Consider the following 16,723-nt stretch of genomic DNA (forward strand, 5'->3'; position numbering starts at 1 on the left):
GGAAGCAGAGGAATGTGAGGGGTTAGATAAGGTGAGTGCTTTCATTTTTTTCTAAGGTTCACTGAATTTTCCTCTTAAGCACTACCTATTTTAATTTTTTTTCCTTGTTAAGTGTAGAGCTGCCTATTCAAGGCAAGCTCAAGAAGTATGCACTTAAGCTAAGAGAGTAAAGGTAATGTGATGATGATTATACATGGACAGGTTTGGAAAATGTCTATCTTTGCACATAATTTGGTTCAATTGTACAAAGTATACCCCTAAAAGTTTCTTTAGCTTGTGAATGTGTACAGCCTTCTGTGGAGACTCTTTTTGTAACTTATTCACTTGTAAATATAAACCTTGCTGGATAACCATTCTATATTCTTTATCTTACATAATAATAATAATATATCATTTGTTGAAGGATGTTTTCTCTTTTGTTTATTTCCCCAAGGAGCTGACCACAGAAATCTTCTGCAACTCTTCTGCCCCATGTGGGATTAGATTCAGTTTTAAGAGACAGGCAACACCAGTTTCTCTGAACTGCACTGCTATTGAAGTTGAAATCCAGATGATTTTACATTTATATATGTGTGTTGGCAAGTTTGTTGGTCAGGTAAGCATATAGCTCTAGTGATTATACTTCCAGCTATTATGTATCCTGTATATTCTTTCAGAGGTCTCTTGTCCTTTCTTCAGTCTTTGGATATGTAGCCACTCATATTTGGCTGCATCCTCTGAAGTTCCATTCTAGTTCTATTCTTCTTTCTTCCCTAGTGTTCCAGTTTCTAAACACCACTGCTCATAAGCTGTGGATTTCATTTAGCTGCTTCTTTCACGGTTGTAACAGTGTTACTTAATGAAAATTCTTTACTTCTATTGTTTATATCACACAACTATTCCTCTAAAAATACTTGAGTACTTTGTAGCATGAGATCTGTGTATTCTAGTGTAAGAAATCAGTTACACTGATGCTACCATTGTAACTCATTCTTATTTTAACATCTGGTGGTTACTTTTTCCTATTTCTATTTCTATTTCTATTTCTATTTCTATTTCTATTTCTATTTCTATTTCTATTTCTATTTCTATTTCTATTTCTATTTCTATTTCTATTTCTATTTCTTTATTATTTATTTATTTTTACTTTGGCACCATATATAAGGTTTTATTCAACAATATCAAGATTGTTTTTCATTATGTTTCTGCCCTCTTCCTTGCAGAAAGTTGAGACCATAATATATACTACCAGCAAATACTGACATCCATACCTGGTGGTGGTGTGCTTTTGTAATAAGAAATCATCCTATGTTTGTACCCATGTTTAAGTGGAACATAATTCATGAACAACATCTTCATTTGCTGAAAGCATTTCCCTGAGACAGCACTTCATACAAAACTTCCACTATGACATGAAGGGGGAATTAAATAACTTTTTACAGCTTTTAGGGATTTCTTCCCTGGAAGAATTTATTCTTTAGTTGTTTAGTCCCTTTTATTAAAGGAAAATTAGTATCTTGTGAAATATGGACAGAAGAACATTATATGTTTTAGCTGATGAAACAGGCCTTCCCTGTTTGTACATTTATGAGCAACTCAGACCTTGTTTTGAAGAGTGAAGAAGGTTATGAAAATTCAATCTCTTCAGCAATTTTTGCAACACACTTTAAAAAGTTGATGTGTACATTTTATTGAAATACTTTTTTCCAAGTTTCTATTTTTACAATGGCTTTGCAGACAGATAAGACAGATATGTAGCTCAATTTAAGACTTAATGAAGTGCAAACACCCACATATATACTGTAGTGTCTTACAGCTACTTCACGTATAAGCTTAAAAGAATATAAGTAGAAAACGTCATTTTATGTAATTATCCTAAACTACTTACTACTTCATACATAATAGCATAAAAAAATTGTTAACAGTCATTTAAAATATATATTTCAAAAGAAGAGGAAAAAAATAAATTAGACATGTCTCTAGAATAACTCACCAAAGCTATCTCTGCTGACTTTCCACAGATTTGCAGCAGTCATCTCATGTTGAATATCAACAAGAAAGAGAAGCCTATCTTTTTCTGGCTCAGTAAATCTTATGATAACTCCTCTTTGAAATATAATATGTGCCAAGCAAGGAATCAAATGCAAAATCCTGCAAAGATAGACTTGTACAATTTATTTGGATTATTTGAATTATTGATATGTGTATTAGATGTGGGAATCAGGGGATTAAGAAATGCGTCCAGAATATTTACAGATCTTAACCTGATTACACTCATTTCATAGAGGGCAGACTACACTGAATTGTTATACTGGACTAAAAATATATATATTTTTAAAAAATCAAATGTTCATCTTGGACAACTTGTCTCTTACTAGATAGGAGCTGGAGTTAATACAACCAATTTTAAAAGCAAGAAAAGCTGGAGCTTTTTATCACTAGAATTTTAACAATATTTTATATATAGAAACTGATCTCTTCTCCTTGGCCCCCCACTAGTTTTAATAATTTTGTCCCTCTGTGCTACTGCATCATCTCAAGGGCATAATTTAAGGGCAGTTGAATTACTTATATAACAAAACTTAATGACTCAACTAATCTGTCAGGTCGTTCTTCTGATGCTTTCCTTTCTTAATTGATAACTATTTGTATCCTAGGAGAGACTGATAATTGATAATTATATACCTAGACACATATATCTAGAAATAAAATTCTTGCCTTACTTCTGAAATTTTGCAATAGATTATGAAGTTTATCTGGTAAATGCTATCAGATTCCAGTTACTACTTCTTAGCCCTAACACAAATATTGAATATATTCTCTTAGTACACATATTTGATCAACATTGTACAAAGTTACAATATAAGATAGACAATCTAAACAAAAAAGGTTCTCTCTTTCAAAAGTTGTTATGTACATCTGAGACAGGAAATGGGAATGAGGAACGTGGCATTAATTTAATGATAAATATTTGTATTGGTCAAGCCTTTAAAAACAAATGACTATCATGACAACATTGCCTATTTTTTTGCATTTTTCATTTCATATTTTTTCCTCTTTGTTTCTCTTTCCACTTTGTTTTTCTTCAAAGATAATTATGGAAGATAAATGTATATAAACAGGAAATTTCTCTCAGATTTTTTTTTTTCTTTACACCTGAACTAGTTATAATAGAAAACATAATTCTCTGTTTATGATATAACATCTGTGATTGAAAAATAATCTTTTAGAAACATTGTATATTAACAAAGAGAAGGAAAACATCAATCACAGGTGCAAAAGAGCAACCCTTGGTACACATTCAGAGTGTATATATATACCCATTAAACTTCTTTTGTTTATAAATAAACTTGAATTATACACCTACTAAATCTGTTGAAAGGTAAGAATGCATGATTTCAATGACCAAACATCAGTAAAGGAAACATCAGTGTCCTATGTGACATATTAATATTACGCACGGCCTTAAAAGTCTCCTGTTTGTTGCGTTCTTGCTATAACATGAAGATTAAGAATGCGTATATTTTCAGATGCTAGTAAAGTAGTTAGCATTTACTGACATAATTTTGTTGACAAGGAAAGTTGTAGCTTTGCCTGTTTTAAGCAAGCGAAGAAGTTGACAGTACTGTCTGTGATGTGTTACTATTTTGTAATTTGGATTTTAGCATATCCCACTGAAATAATTTTGAGTAAAATAATATCCTCCATCCATTCTACCCATTAGAATTGTCATCTCCTTTCAGCTCCAATGTAGACATAATGATTGTTTTTGGATTTAAAATTTAACACAGATAAATACTGTTCTGAAGTGCTACCTAGTTTAACCCTGTTGTTAAATGAACCTTTTTTTTTTTTTTTTTTTTTTTTTTTGTGATTTTTAATAAAAAAGGTTTATTTTTGTTTGTATTCTGTTAAAATGTCTTATTTCAATGTGTTTCAATGAATTGCATCACAGGCTTTCTATTTAATAAAACTACCATACACACAGCTGGGATAAGTGGGCACAGGTTTACAAAAATCACTCAGATTGATTCACATCAGATGAAATGTTCAGATGAGGTTTTATACATTTTCTTTAATCTGCCTAGCTTTTGGAGAATGAGATAAAAAAGGAATCAATGTAAGATCATTGCTAGGTAAAGGGACTGTATGTGTTTATTGAATAATACCACTCTAAAATTGCCAGGCAGCCTCTTATAGTACAATAATCACCCCCGTCTTTTTATTCTTTCCAGTAGGGGTCTGAACCAAAATTTTATTTCCCAGAAATTGCCAAGAAGTTTTTGACGATTAGTTTCATATTGGTTTCAGGAGCGAAGTTGGAGAAAATTGATTCAGTCTGTGTAGAGAACCTTCCTAACCATTTAAATCTATGGCAGATCATGCAGTGCTGTAGTTCAGTAAAATCTCTTGAGTGTAAGCCACCAGAAATGGATGTGACACTGTCATTCCTTGGTAGTTCTTAATAACATATCCCAGTGACTGGTTATAATGGTGAATTGAAAAAAAAAATTTAATTAAAAAAAAAAAAAGAAAAAGAAACTTTCATCTCATTTATATCTCTTTTGTTCAAATAGAAAAAAATAAGAAATTTAAAATGAAATACAAATAAAGAATTAATGGGAAAGGAAGATAAGCTCCTTTAAGTTCTATTAAGTAGTTAATTATGTTTCTATTTGTAAATTATTTTTTGCTGATTGCAACTCCCACATTTTAAATCTCTTGGAAACTTAAAATAAGATAGTGTAGAATGCTTTTTATCATGAGACTCATGGGAATATCACACCATGCAAGAGAAGAGAAATGAAGATTGGGAACAAAGGCAGCTGCTCAGGTGAAACTAAAGCACTTGGTTAACAGAACATGTATTGCGGGTGGTTTTTGGTTAGACCAGAAAAAATGGTCTGTCAGGTTCCAGAGTGTACAGAGGGTGCTTTTCAAACCTCATAAAAAATCTTCTAAACAATGACAGCAAAACTTTCTAAAAATAAATAAATAAATAAATAAATAAATAAATAAATAAATAATAATAATAATAATAATAATAATAATAATAATAATAATAATAATAATAATAAACACAACAACAACCAAAGGAAAACAAAAACAAATCTTCTGGAACACAGTGCCCATATTTGACCACATGCATGGACAGTTTTGAAAACATTGACAATTCCTTAAATTAAAATATTGATGAAATGTCTTAAAAAGGTGACATTTATTTTTTGATAAATTATTTCCTACAAGCTACATACTGAATGGGCACAAAAAGCCTTTGCTTTTTCTCCTGTAATATAACTTTTTGGCCTCTTTTCCAAAAAGATTTATATTACTATTTAACTTTTAAGTTCTAGTGAGTAGTTTCAACCACTTCCACGAAAACATGCACTATGTGTAAAGTTAAAAAGGCAGTCAGACTAAGTTGTATTCTGAATTTGAATTGCATAAGTTGAATACACTCCTATAAAACAGTGACATTGTTTATAAAGAGGCAAACCAAGAAAGCTAAAAATAAAAAGAAACATTTAACAAATGTGATCTATTTTGTCACTTTTTTTCCATGTCCCTCCCAGTTATTTTTAAAACATTTTGTTCTATTATTAGAATTTTCGAAGTCTTTATTGAAGAATCTTGATCATAGGAACATGTCATTGTTGTTTTGTAAAAGCTCATAATGATATAATGGCTTAGGAAAAGAAAGAAACAATTCTTAGTAAAAAGATATTCATAGAACCAAAGCAAAGCTCCATGCTGGTGTAATTGGGTGTAAATCCTCAGAGAACAATGGTGTAGTTACTACTTGCACAAGTGCTCAGTGTAGTCTTCTGAGTTTTCATTGTAATAAGGAAATTTCCATTCACCCTGATCTTCATCAAAATGAGAATCTATCAAGTGTGTGAAATATATATGTGTATGTTATGTGGGTGACTGAATTTATGTTGTTTGTTGGATGATTACCACATTTTTCACTTCATTTTTCAAACAGCCAATGCTGCCTAAGTATCATCCTACCAAAGCTAAACTGCGTCTTAATTTGAGTCTTTACCATCAATATTATTATTATTATTTTTATTTTTATAGATGAAGACATTTACCAGATTTAAATAGAGGTGGGTAAATAATTCTCAAATAATGATTTATCTTAAATTTAGATTCTCTTTTCTCACATGATATTCATGGGGAAATCATTTTCCATAGTATTTTTAACTTGCTGTACTGTCACAAGCAGAGTTCACAGTGACTCCTTCAGATGTGAAAGTAGTTCTTGTGGTTAGTCAGATAAATTATGTGGGAATGTCTTTTCCCTGAAGAGAACAAATTACCCGTGTGGTTTTGAAATGTCTACAGTGGAAATGTTTGCCACATAAATTTACCAGACCTGTCATGGCCTCTTGTTGCCCATATGAAACTTGCATGTTTAGCCCCCACCTTCTCATCCTCAGTGCTGGTGTGGTGTGGAAACCTGGAACTGGGATAGAGCCATGGGCTCGATTGGCACAGTGACCCCCAGCTCACAAATGCATGTCACCCCCACCACATGTTTGGCTGACGGAGGGACCTAGTGCCTTCTCTGGTAAGGTGACACAGTACATGGGGATCTGCACCCTGTTGAAGTAGTAAGATGTTTATGAAGGGAATACAATAGCTCGTGTGTATAAATGAAAGAAATGAAAGAAAATTCCTAAAAACAAATCAACTGTTATTTGCAGGACGTATTTAGCAATATTTGCCAAATAGATTGATATTTTAGGTACTCCTACAGCCTTTGATTCTTAAATGAAAGATCTACCAGGCAACATCCAAGCCATCTGAAACTGAAACGAACAGCTAACCTCAAGATTTTAAACATGAATTCAGGTGAGTGAGTGAACACTCCTGCCCACCCTCCTCCCCCGCCTTATTTTTTTTTTTTAACACTACAATGTATTTTTATGTAGTTGTTTTGTAAGTACTTAAACAAGATGTTATTTCCCCTCAAATAGTCTGTGGGATTGAGAACTTTCATTATCTTTATCAGGCGATGTATGGCATTTACCCGAGGGAAATGAAGCACTAAGTGTGACTCATTTTTGCTGAGCTAGATTTTTTATGTTTATTCTGTTTATTATTCTACTTCACATCCTCATTCTTCCTCTTTCCCTTCATTTTGTTAATTTCCTCTTCTCTCAGACTCCTCTTCCCTTTTCCTCTCACACATGTATTGCTCTATTTGCCGTCATCAGTAAGGAGGGAAAGAGGTGTCTATGTGCCTCCGTTATTTACTAAGAGGAAAAATCATTAATCCTAAATTTATTTCATTTCCTTTTTTTTTTTTTTTCTTTCCATTTATTACTTTAATAATAGATGAAGTTATTAGGTACCCACCATTTTAATACAAGATTGTCCACTGTGACAGCAATTCTAAATGGGTATTTTTTCATAAACTAAAATTCCTTGCGGCAAGTATAACTTTGTTTCAGTAAATTATAATCCGCAGACTTCCATAACAAAGTGCTAATTGTAACTTGGCTTTAAATGTTACATTCTGTATGCAAATTGGCCTGTGGGGAGTTATTATTTAGTATAACATTGTTAAAAACGCTAACATTAGTTTGTAATTTGTTTGAAGTGGAATACCATTATTACTAATACATTACATGTGGTTTAGAGAAACAACATTGCTTTCCCATGTAAGATAAAAATCTTTTATCAGTCAAATTTGCTTAATGTTGCTTTTGTGCTCCATGGGAAAACAAAAGGTGACCTGGGTCATTAAAAATGCATTGTGTTTTTGGTTATTTGAACAGAACGAAAGTCAAAAGAACATGATGTAATCTTTCAGACACTGTGAGCAATGCACAGGGCCTGATCTTGCAAATGTCTGCACAAATGAGATATTGTTTGCAAGTAAGTCACAATGACATAGTGGGATTATTCTTTTTTCTTCCACAAATGAAACTCTAAAACAACATTCTCTTCCTTCAAAATCCAAACTAAACAAAAATATTTATTAGTGTTTATTCAAAATTTGTTGTGTCAGTGGTTTCCTCGCTGCAGATTTTATTTCCTTCTTCAGTTGTCCAGTACTTAGCACTCTGCTCTGACCTAAAGCAAATGGAAAGTTCTGGACACCGAAGCTCATACGTGATCGAGTTTCAGTAATATTTTCAGGCCTTAAACATATTTTAATGTTATTATTTTATGTGTAAATGCCATACATATGGACCTCAAGGACAAAACAGTACCTTTCTATGTGTGCAGGAAGAGAACAGCAAAAGAAGTGTGTTTTGCACTCTATTTCTTAAAGGAAGTTCTACAATCCAGAATCCAAAGAGGGCTCCGTGTCAGCTTGACCTGGAGCACCCTCATAGAAGACCCTGAAAGCACAGCTTTGTGAAAAGGGTGTCCACACAAGCAGAACCCTCTCCCTGACTGCAAAACCTACAGATGCTGAATAATACTAATTCTCTACATGTAAAAGTTTACATAAATTCATAAGAAGTATCTGCATCCTGTTTATGCATGGCAGAATTCTGACAAATATCAGTATCTCTCTATAGTAGAGGTCACTGCTTTAGAAGACTGAATTTATAGGCATCAGTTAATACTATCCCTGTCACGGAAGAGCCTGGAATCCTTTCAGCCAAAGACAGGAGACATGGGAGTTCAGAAGGGTAATTGATTTAAAAAATAAATCAGGAAATTCACACCAGGGTTAGGAGTAAAAACCTCCTACATTTCAGAGAATAGGAGTTCATTAATTTTACAGAAAAGTACAAGCACACTCATAACTTTTCAGCAGCTGTAGATTAATTGTTGGAAAGAAATAATGGGAGCCTGGGAGAATTTTGTTGATAGGAAGTTCATTTAGGTTAGCAAATTTATTTGGAATACAGCTGTCCCTGGTAACCCCCTGCAAAACTACAAGAACAGATCTATCCAATGAACTCACTCCTTCTGTGCTAAACCACTCAAATAGCATCTCTTTCACTTTAGAAATGTAAGTGGATGGTTTATACATGTGCTTAAAGCTTGGGGTTTCTTTTTGAAGTAACTTCATCCAATATTTACAGAGCAAAAAATGAAGGTGAGACTTAGGAATGTAGACGAAAATAATAGATATATCATTTCCTGTCTATGACAGCCATAATAAAAACATTTAGATGACTATGGTTGTGAAAGAAATATTTTCAAGATTATTTTTACTAATGTGTAATACCTGACACTCATATTGTGGTAAAATCCAAATTTTTAGTTAATGGGAGCCTTTCAGAATACTTGGAACAGGCTGAATTGGATGTCAATCCCTGCAGCTGCCTCTAACAGATATTTCTGCTGTGAAAGGCAGGGCTCACACTGCTGCTGTGAAAGACAGGGCTCACAGTGGGAATGAGAAGTCAGGAACTGCATATTTCTGTCATGTTTTCCAGCACTTGACTTCTCCTGAATCATCCCAAGCATCTTGGATAGACAGGAGAGGAATTTTCAGACAGGTATCATCATATTTTCCCCTGTCACATTTCTGGATTCATCGCAAAGCACTAATACAGGCATTCCCTGTGATGCGACAGCACATATTAGTGCTCCCAGTGCATGATTGATCAGAAGGATATGTGCATTCAAAAGTATCCTTTTAAAATCAAACTGAAGCTATTCTGTCATCATGTGACATATGCACATTGGTCAAAGGCAAAATGTCATCTCAAATCATATCAGCCTGACACCTATACATGCATACATATATATATGTTGACATGTGAGAGGGAATGCTTAAAATTAGCCATAGTTCCTTTATCATAAACAGGTGTTACACTATGGGGTATTTCAAAGTTCAACCTTAGTTTTATTATTATTATTATTGTTGTTGTTGTTATTTTTATTTTTTTAGTTTAGTTTCTGTGTTTCAGTCAGTGCTCTGTGAGCTGGACATGGGTTTGTGTGGAAAGACAGCAGAATGACAGGTTAAAATAGGGAAGGATCTTCATTTTTACCTAGCATGTTTTCTGAAGCATTAGAAGCTTATTGGCCCTTTTCACTGTTTCATAGCAACACCAAACAGGCTCAGACTTCAGGACTGCTCACATACACCGTTTAATGGCTACAAGTTGAAGTAGCAGGCTTTCAGTTCTGGACTTTTTTACCTTCTTCAAGAACCATTGTTCTTGGTGCAGTCTTGTAAAAATAGATGCCTAGCCCCTCAGGGGCTACCAAGTGACCCACCCCTAAGCTATAACTACAAACTATGCTGAACTTTTCTTAAATGGTAAAACAGCAAGAAAAAAAAAAGGTGATAAACCAGAGCTGTATCTCAGGATACAAGAATTGATACAGTAACAATAGGATGAAGACTAAGACTACAAAGAAAAGTGTTGTAGGTTAGAACCAGGGAGGGCAGAAGAAAACAGTGTAAAGAGTTTATAGAAGCGAAAAACTAAAGAATGACAAAAAGAAGAAATTGTTATGATGTAAATTGACAAGAACTCTTCATAGATAGCTTTCCAACAAAACACTTCATAAATCAATAGATAAAATACCCATAATTATCTACATGTTTCATTTACAATCTTGAGTCAGAATTCTTCATCACTGTTAGAGCCAAGAGATCTTCATTACTGTTGATCAGAGCTATCATCTTTAAATCTATGTGGGTATGTAGAAATAGACCCAGCTCACTGGGACATAATTTTTCTCCCATTGACAGGAAAGTCCAGGTTCTTATTCTCTTCAATAAGCTCTGAATATAGGATAATGAAAACCATGATAAAACATATACGTGCCTGAAGAAAGTTGTTGTTGACAAAAACTGTACTTAATTGTTCAAGATGATGGATGAAATGTTTGCAAGATATAACTAATTTATAATATATCAAAATTTCGTCCTTCATATTTGACTTGCATACCTATCTATACAAAGTAAGAACAGAATTCTCCCAAGTGTAATAATCAAGAGCACACTTTTTTTTTTTTTTGACTTTTTATCACTTATAGTGAAAGTGTATGATTTATCTCTTATTTAAAACTTTTTTTTTTTTTTTTTTTTTTTTTTTTTTTAATCTGCTGACTTGGGCAGGCAATGTAATGGTAGATAAGTTCCCTCCTACCTCCATTATTTGGACTGCAGATCTCCCTTTTGACTTTTCAGACAAAATCCTGAATTCTAGAGATTGATGGGTCTTTTCTAAAGTGCTGGTAAAGCATTCTCTTGCACACTAGCTCAATCTGTCTCCTGCAGAACACAACATAATAGGATGAAAATTGCCTCTTACCTGTTGACCAGCTGAAAATTGCATCCTCAGCTGCTTTCTCATGGAAGCTTCAGCAACTTCCTGTTCTTTAACAACTAATTGAAATTCTTAGAGGAAATAAACCTCTCTTGAGCAGTCTGCAGAATGCCTAATAAGGTATTATACACCATCCCCTTTCAGCATTCAATTGTCAGCTCTACTTCTGTGTCATATAGCAATCAGTTTAGAAAATGAAGTTCTAGGATACAAGTGAGTATGCTGAGGGAGACTTAGTAATTTAGGAGAGATTGCTCAGTTTGCTATATTGAGTTGTTTATGCTGTACCTTTAGTGAGTAAGCTTCTGCTAAAGAAAAGGCATATAATCATCATCCATTTGTTAAAAACTGAGGGAAGTCTCTCTTCAAATAGTTTATGAGAAAGTGATCTGGTTTATAGTTTTAGTGGAAAGTGGCTTTTTAAAATTTTAATTTCAATTTTTATTTATTATTTTTTCCCAGCAGCTGAAGTGCAGAAGAGGACATAGACAGCCTTGAAAAAGTTTGTTTATTTATTTATTTATTTATTTATTTGTGTGTGTGTGTGTGAATTCATTGTTCAAAATATCCAGACTGCCCTTTTGCTTCCATCTATGGATTTCCAGGGTAAGGAAAGGACTTATTGAATTGCAAGATAGCAGTGCTTTGTGGTCAGGGAGATCTTTTAAGTTAATGCATTTTAACAGTAACTATGACCATTTTACACTTTCTGAAAATGCAAGGTGTCAAAAACAGAGGGGTCAAGGAAGGCCAGGATATCTGAAAATTATGTGTTCAATGGTAAAATACAAGAACTTCATTTCAAGCATCTTCTACTTACAGATTCCAGTTATAGCTCATGTGCTTTGAGCTCAGACCTGAATAATGAGCTGCATAATAGCTATTGTGAGGATGTTTTCTTCACGGTGAGGGTGACGGAGCATTGGAACAGGCTGCCTAGGGAGGTTGTGGAGTCTCCTTCTCTGGAGATATTCAAGGCCTGTCTGGATGCCTACCTGGGCAGCCTGCTCTGAGGAACTTGCTTTGGCAGGGGGTTTGGACCTGATGATCTTTTGAGGTCCCTTCCAACCCCTACAGTTCTGTGATTCTGTGATACCTCTCTCCCATCAATTCTTTTGGTAGCCTATATGTATAGTTGGTATGACCAAGATTTTATAATAGAAGATGTTTTCAGAAGCAGTGTAAAAACTCTACATTGTGGTGGTTCTAGGATTTAAGTTACAGAGGGCAAACTAGGAGTTGGTGGAGCTCCAGACTGGCCCATCATATTTCAACAATACTCCATTACACCCTTTTTCTTCAACAGCACAATATGAACACGGTGGGAAAGGGAGGCAGAACAAAGGAAAGGTGCAAGGCTATAGTTTTAGTCAAACATTTGTGTACTGTTCTCTATTTTTATGTAAGGATGTGAACTTTTATGACTTGGCACCAAATTAACTCTTCAGTCCACAAGGTATCATGGAATTAATAGTTGCAGTTGAAACTATCTTTATACGATCCTGTTACATTCAAAGAGAAGGAGGGAATATATGCAATTGTAAAGTCTCGTGAGACTGATGCATATCAGTAGTAGTTTTTGCAAAATATTTGAATCTATCCTCTGGTTCTCATCATCATGCATTCCTCATCTTCTATATAAACCATGATCTAGCAACAACGTTGAAAATAAAGATCTTTATTAACACGTAAAAATAGAGCTGTTCCATGATGATTGTCTTTGAATAACAATGTTATCTCATTGTGTAGGCTATACCTTTCCCCTCACTGTTAGAGCCTGAGATTCCATATCCTATAGTGCACATTGCACATTTGAGTGGCCACAAAATACTGAGTCCACCTTCATCAAGAGCTACTATACTATACTACAATACTATTGTGAGGCAAGTAAACATTCACTTTTCATCAATGGATCAACATCTCTGAATCTGACTGATAATTGCTTTATATTAGATCTTTGTTAAATTATTTTTGACAAAATGTATTGCCAAATCACTGAACATTCAGGAAAAGCAAGATATCAAAATAGTGACGTTTGACATAAGAAATGATTTGCTAAGGTAACTGCTGGTAGTACTCTATGTGTATGTGCATGCATGCACGTGCGTGTGTGTGTGTGTGTATACATTAGGAGAACATGCACTTTGTGGTGGTGAGACTCCACAATGTATGTTCTTCCAAACTCCACAATGTATGTTCTTCCAAACTCCACAATGTATGTTCTTCCATGAAACCAATGTATGTTCTTCCTGGTAAGAAATTTCCAGTTTCTTAGTAATCTTGCTCCAAGTACTGAGCAGGATTGATTTATTGTCACTTTCTTTTGACCTGTTGGCACTGCTCTGGTGACTAACTTTGAGGCTGACTCAGGGGTGATGAACACAGTCCCTCTTTCCTACTATACAGTTGAAAGAACTACCTCTCAGGAACTCCAGTTTAAGCCTGTAGGTACAGTGTGATCAAACAGGGATTTCTCTGTTTTTTATTTATTTTCCTCAAAAAAAGGCAGCTTTGGCTCTTGTAGGAACTAGTATCCCTGCTACTGCTTAACAATCTCTAGTCAACACATTTTGATCTATGTGTGTGTGTGTTTGCAGAAAAACAACAACAACAACAAAAATCAATGCACTAATTCTTTTCTTAAAATACGATGTTAATCCATCAAGTAAATAAATCAGTTTGTAAGAAGGTTCTTAACACTTTTGTTGTTATGTGGAACACTAGGCCTAATCAGATACAAATGCCTAAGAGAAAGTGGAGTCTCCTTTTGCATCATGAAAAGTTGGTATTCATGATTTGTAAAATGTATATTGTTTCCTTAAGGAAATGTAAGACACATAAAGGAGATTTTTCTGTTTACTTCTGACAATTTCTATCACTATACTCCAACATTCATGTTAACAACTCAGATATTCACTGTTGCCTCAGTGTCATGTGTTCCCCACCACACAGAGTGAAGATGATGTGAGATAGTTGCAGCCTTGGCATCAGTCAAATGGTGACCATAATGCATATGTACATCTAGAAGTACTCTGAAAATGGTGATTAGCTAAGTCTTCTAAATAGATCACATCCAAACTAATTTCTAGGGAAGAAAATAAAAATTTCCCATGAACAAAATGTTATCATTTTGTCAAATCAAAACTTTCCTCAAGTAATTTCAGCTATAGAAAGGTTCAGAAGTATGTTACCCATGTTTTTAATAAGAATATTCATATATACGTATATTTTTTCAAATTCTATTATAGCAAAGTAAGACCATTTTTTTTTATTATTATTATATATATTTTTTAAGTAGAACGACCACATTAACACTTGCAGATGGATGTATTAAGTCTCTTAGCATTCAATAATACAGAAATTGTCCATTGTACTGTAATGATAATAATCTTCCATGTCCCGCAAATCTCACTACTTTTTGTTGTTGTCGTCATTGTTGTTGGTTTGTTTTTTAACTGTCTGTTTATTCTGATCTATTTAGGAGTGTGCTTCTGTCCTTTAAACCCGTTTTTCTTTTCTTTTCCTTTCTTTTCCTTTCTTTTCTTTTCTTTTCTTTTCTTTTCTTTTCTTTTCTTTTCTTTTCTTTTCTTTTCTTTTCTTTTCTTTTCTTTTCTTTTCTTTTCTTTTCTTTTCTTTTCTTTTCTTTTCTTTTCTTTTCTTTTCTTTTCTTTTCTTTTCTTTTCTTCTTCTCTTCTCTTCTCTTCTCTTCTCTTCTCTTCTCTTCTCTTCTCTTCTCTTCTCTTCTCTTCTCTTCTCTTCTCTTCTCTTCTCTTCTCTTCTCTTCTCTTCTCTTCTCTTCTCTTCTCTTCTCTTCTCTTCTCTTCTCTTCTCTTCTCTTCTCTTCTCTTCTCTTCTCTTCTCTTCTCTTCTCTTCTCTTCTCTTCTCTTTCTTTTCTTTTCTTTTCTTTTCTTTTCTTTTCTTTTCTTTTCTTTTCTTTTCTTTTCTTTTCTTTTCTTTTCTTTTCTTTTCTTTTCTTTTCTTTTCTTTTCTTTTCTTTTCTTTTCTTTTCTTTTCTTTTCTTTTCTTTTTAATCCATGCATTATGCACAAAAAAACAAGGTCTTTGAAGTTTTCATTATTTGTTTATTTAATTATGCATTTAAGGAAGGTTTATTTACCCTTTATATAATTAAGCTTATATGAGGGAGGCAACAGGCAACCATCAGTTTCCTTGTCCCTCCTTTTTTAGGATGCAGCTGCTGATTCATCATTGCAGGAGGCTGATACAGATTCTTGTGCTAACGCTTATTATCACTAGTCTTGCTTTGAGCTTGGTTTCAACAGGTCAGACAGTGCAGAGGGTGAGAGCAAGTCACTCAATGGAAGCACTGTCAGCAGCTTGAAAGAAAGCTGTAGAAGGCTCCCACCATGCCAACCAAAGGGGGGAAGATATTTTACTTGATACTCCTTGTATTAATCTAATAGATACTTTTTGATGTAAGAACATCAAAAATGTATCCCTAAACTAGTGTCATCCACATTCAGAGGAGAGTGAGTCCACAAATTGCTGTATTATCTTTCTTTCATAGGTTTATATCTACCTCATTACCTCCCTTTTCCCCTTCTAATTAAAACATGTGAGGCATTTAAAAACAGTCTATTTATAATATGACAAAGTTGCTTTCAAAGTAATTTTCTTTTATTTAGTGTTTGATCTCTGATTTCATGCGCTTTTCCTCCATCTGGCAGTTGTCACTAAGGCAGATGGCCACCAGCTGGGAGGGCAATGTAAGTATCTCCCTCTAGATCCGCTGCCAGAGCTGCTCAGTAACTGCAATGTGAAGGAAAACTGTGTCAGTCTATTACCCATGCAATGAGCTCACTTACTAACTTGTCACCACTTCAGGGCCTGACGACAAAATTCCACTCTTAAGCTGGAAGCCAGGAGAGAGCTTTATTTACTGGGGGCTTGGAGGGAGAGGGATATTTTCCTTTAATTTTGTATTTCCTTCCCTCCTGCTTCTCCTGTGTCTAGCCCCTCTCAAGGCCTACAACTAAAGACCACATCTGCTGCTCCTGGTTTTGTAAATAAACACTTGGGCAAATTTCCTATGCCTTCATATTTAGCTCTAGCCCATGACCTGCCTATAAATAGGACTGAAAAAAAAGAAACCAAAATTTTCATTGTCCTCATCAAATTTAATGAGACTTGAGTGAGTTTATTGTCTTGGTAAGCTCAATCTACTCCTTTTATTATCACACTAATTCAGAAGTAAATTATAGATATATTACTTATAATGTTTAATGAAAAAAAAAAAAAAAGAAAAAAAAAAAGAGAAAGAGAGAGAGAGAGAGAGAGAGAAATTACCAGGATAGATGATTTGATCTGAGAAAACAGAAGGAGATGAAAATAAAGTAAGTGAAAATTTCACAGGTCAAACATTTCCCCTAATTTTACCTTTGAATTCACTACAGAAAAACTGTAAGTGCTCTGAAATTCTGATTTTTTCTAATAGCAGCATTACTAACAATATAGGTAATGG

This window comes from Anas platyrhynchos, chromosome 1, assembly GCF_047663525.1.
Source record: "Anas platyrhynchos isolate ZD024472 breed Pekin duck chromosome 1, IASCAAS_PekinDuck_T2T, whole genome shotgun sequence".
NCBI classification, from domain to species: domain Eukaryota; kingdom Metazoa; phylum Chordata; class Aves; order Anseriformes; family Anatidae; genus Anas; species Anas platyrhynchos.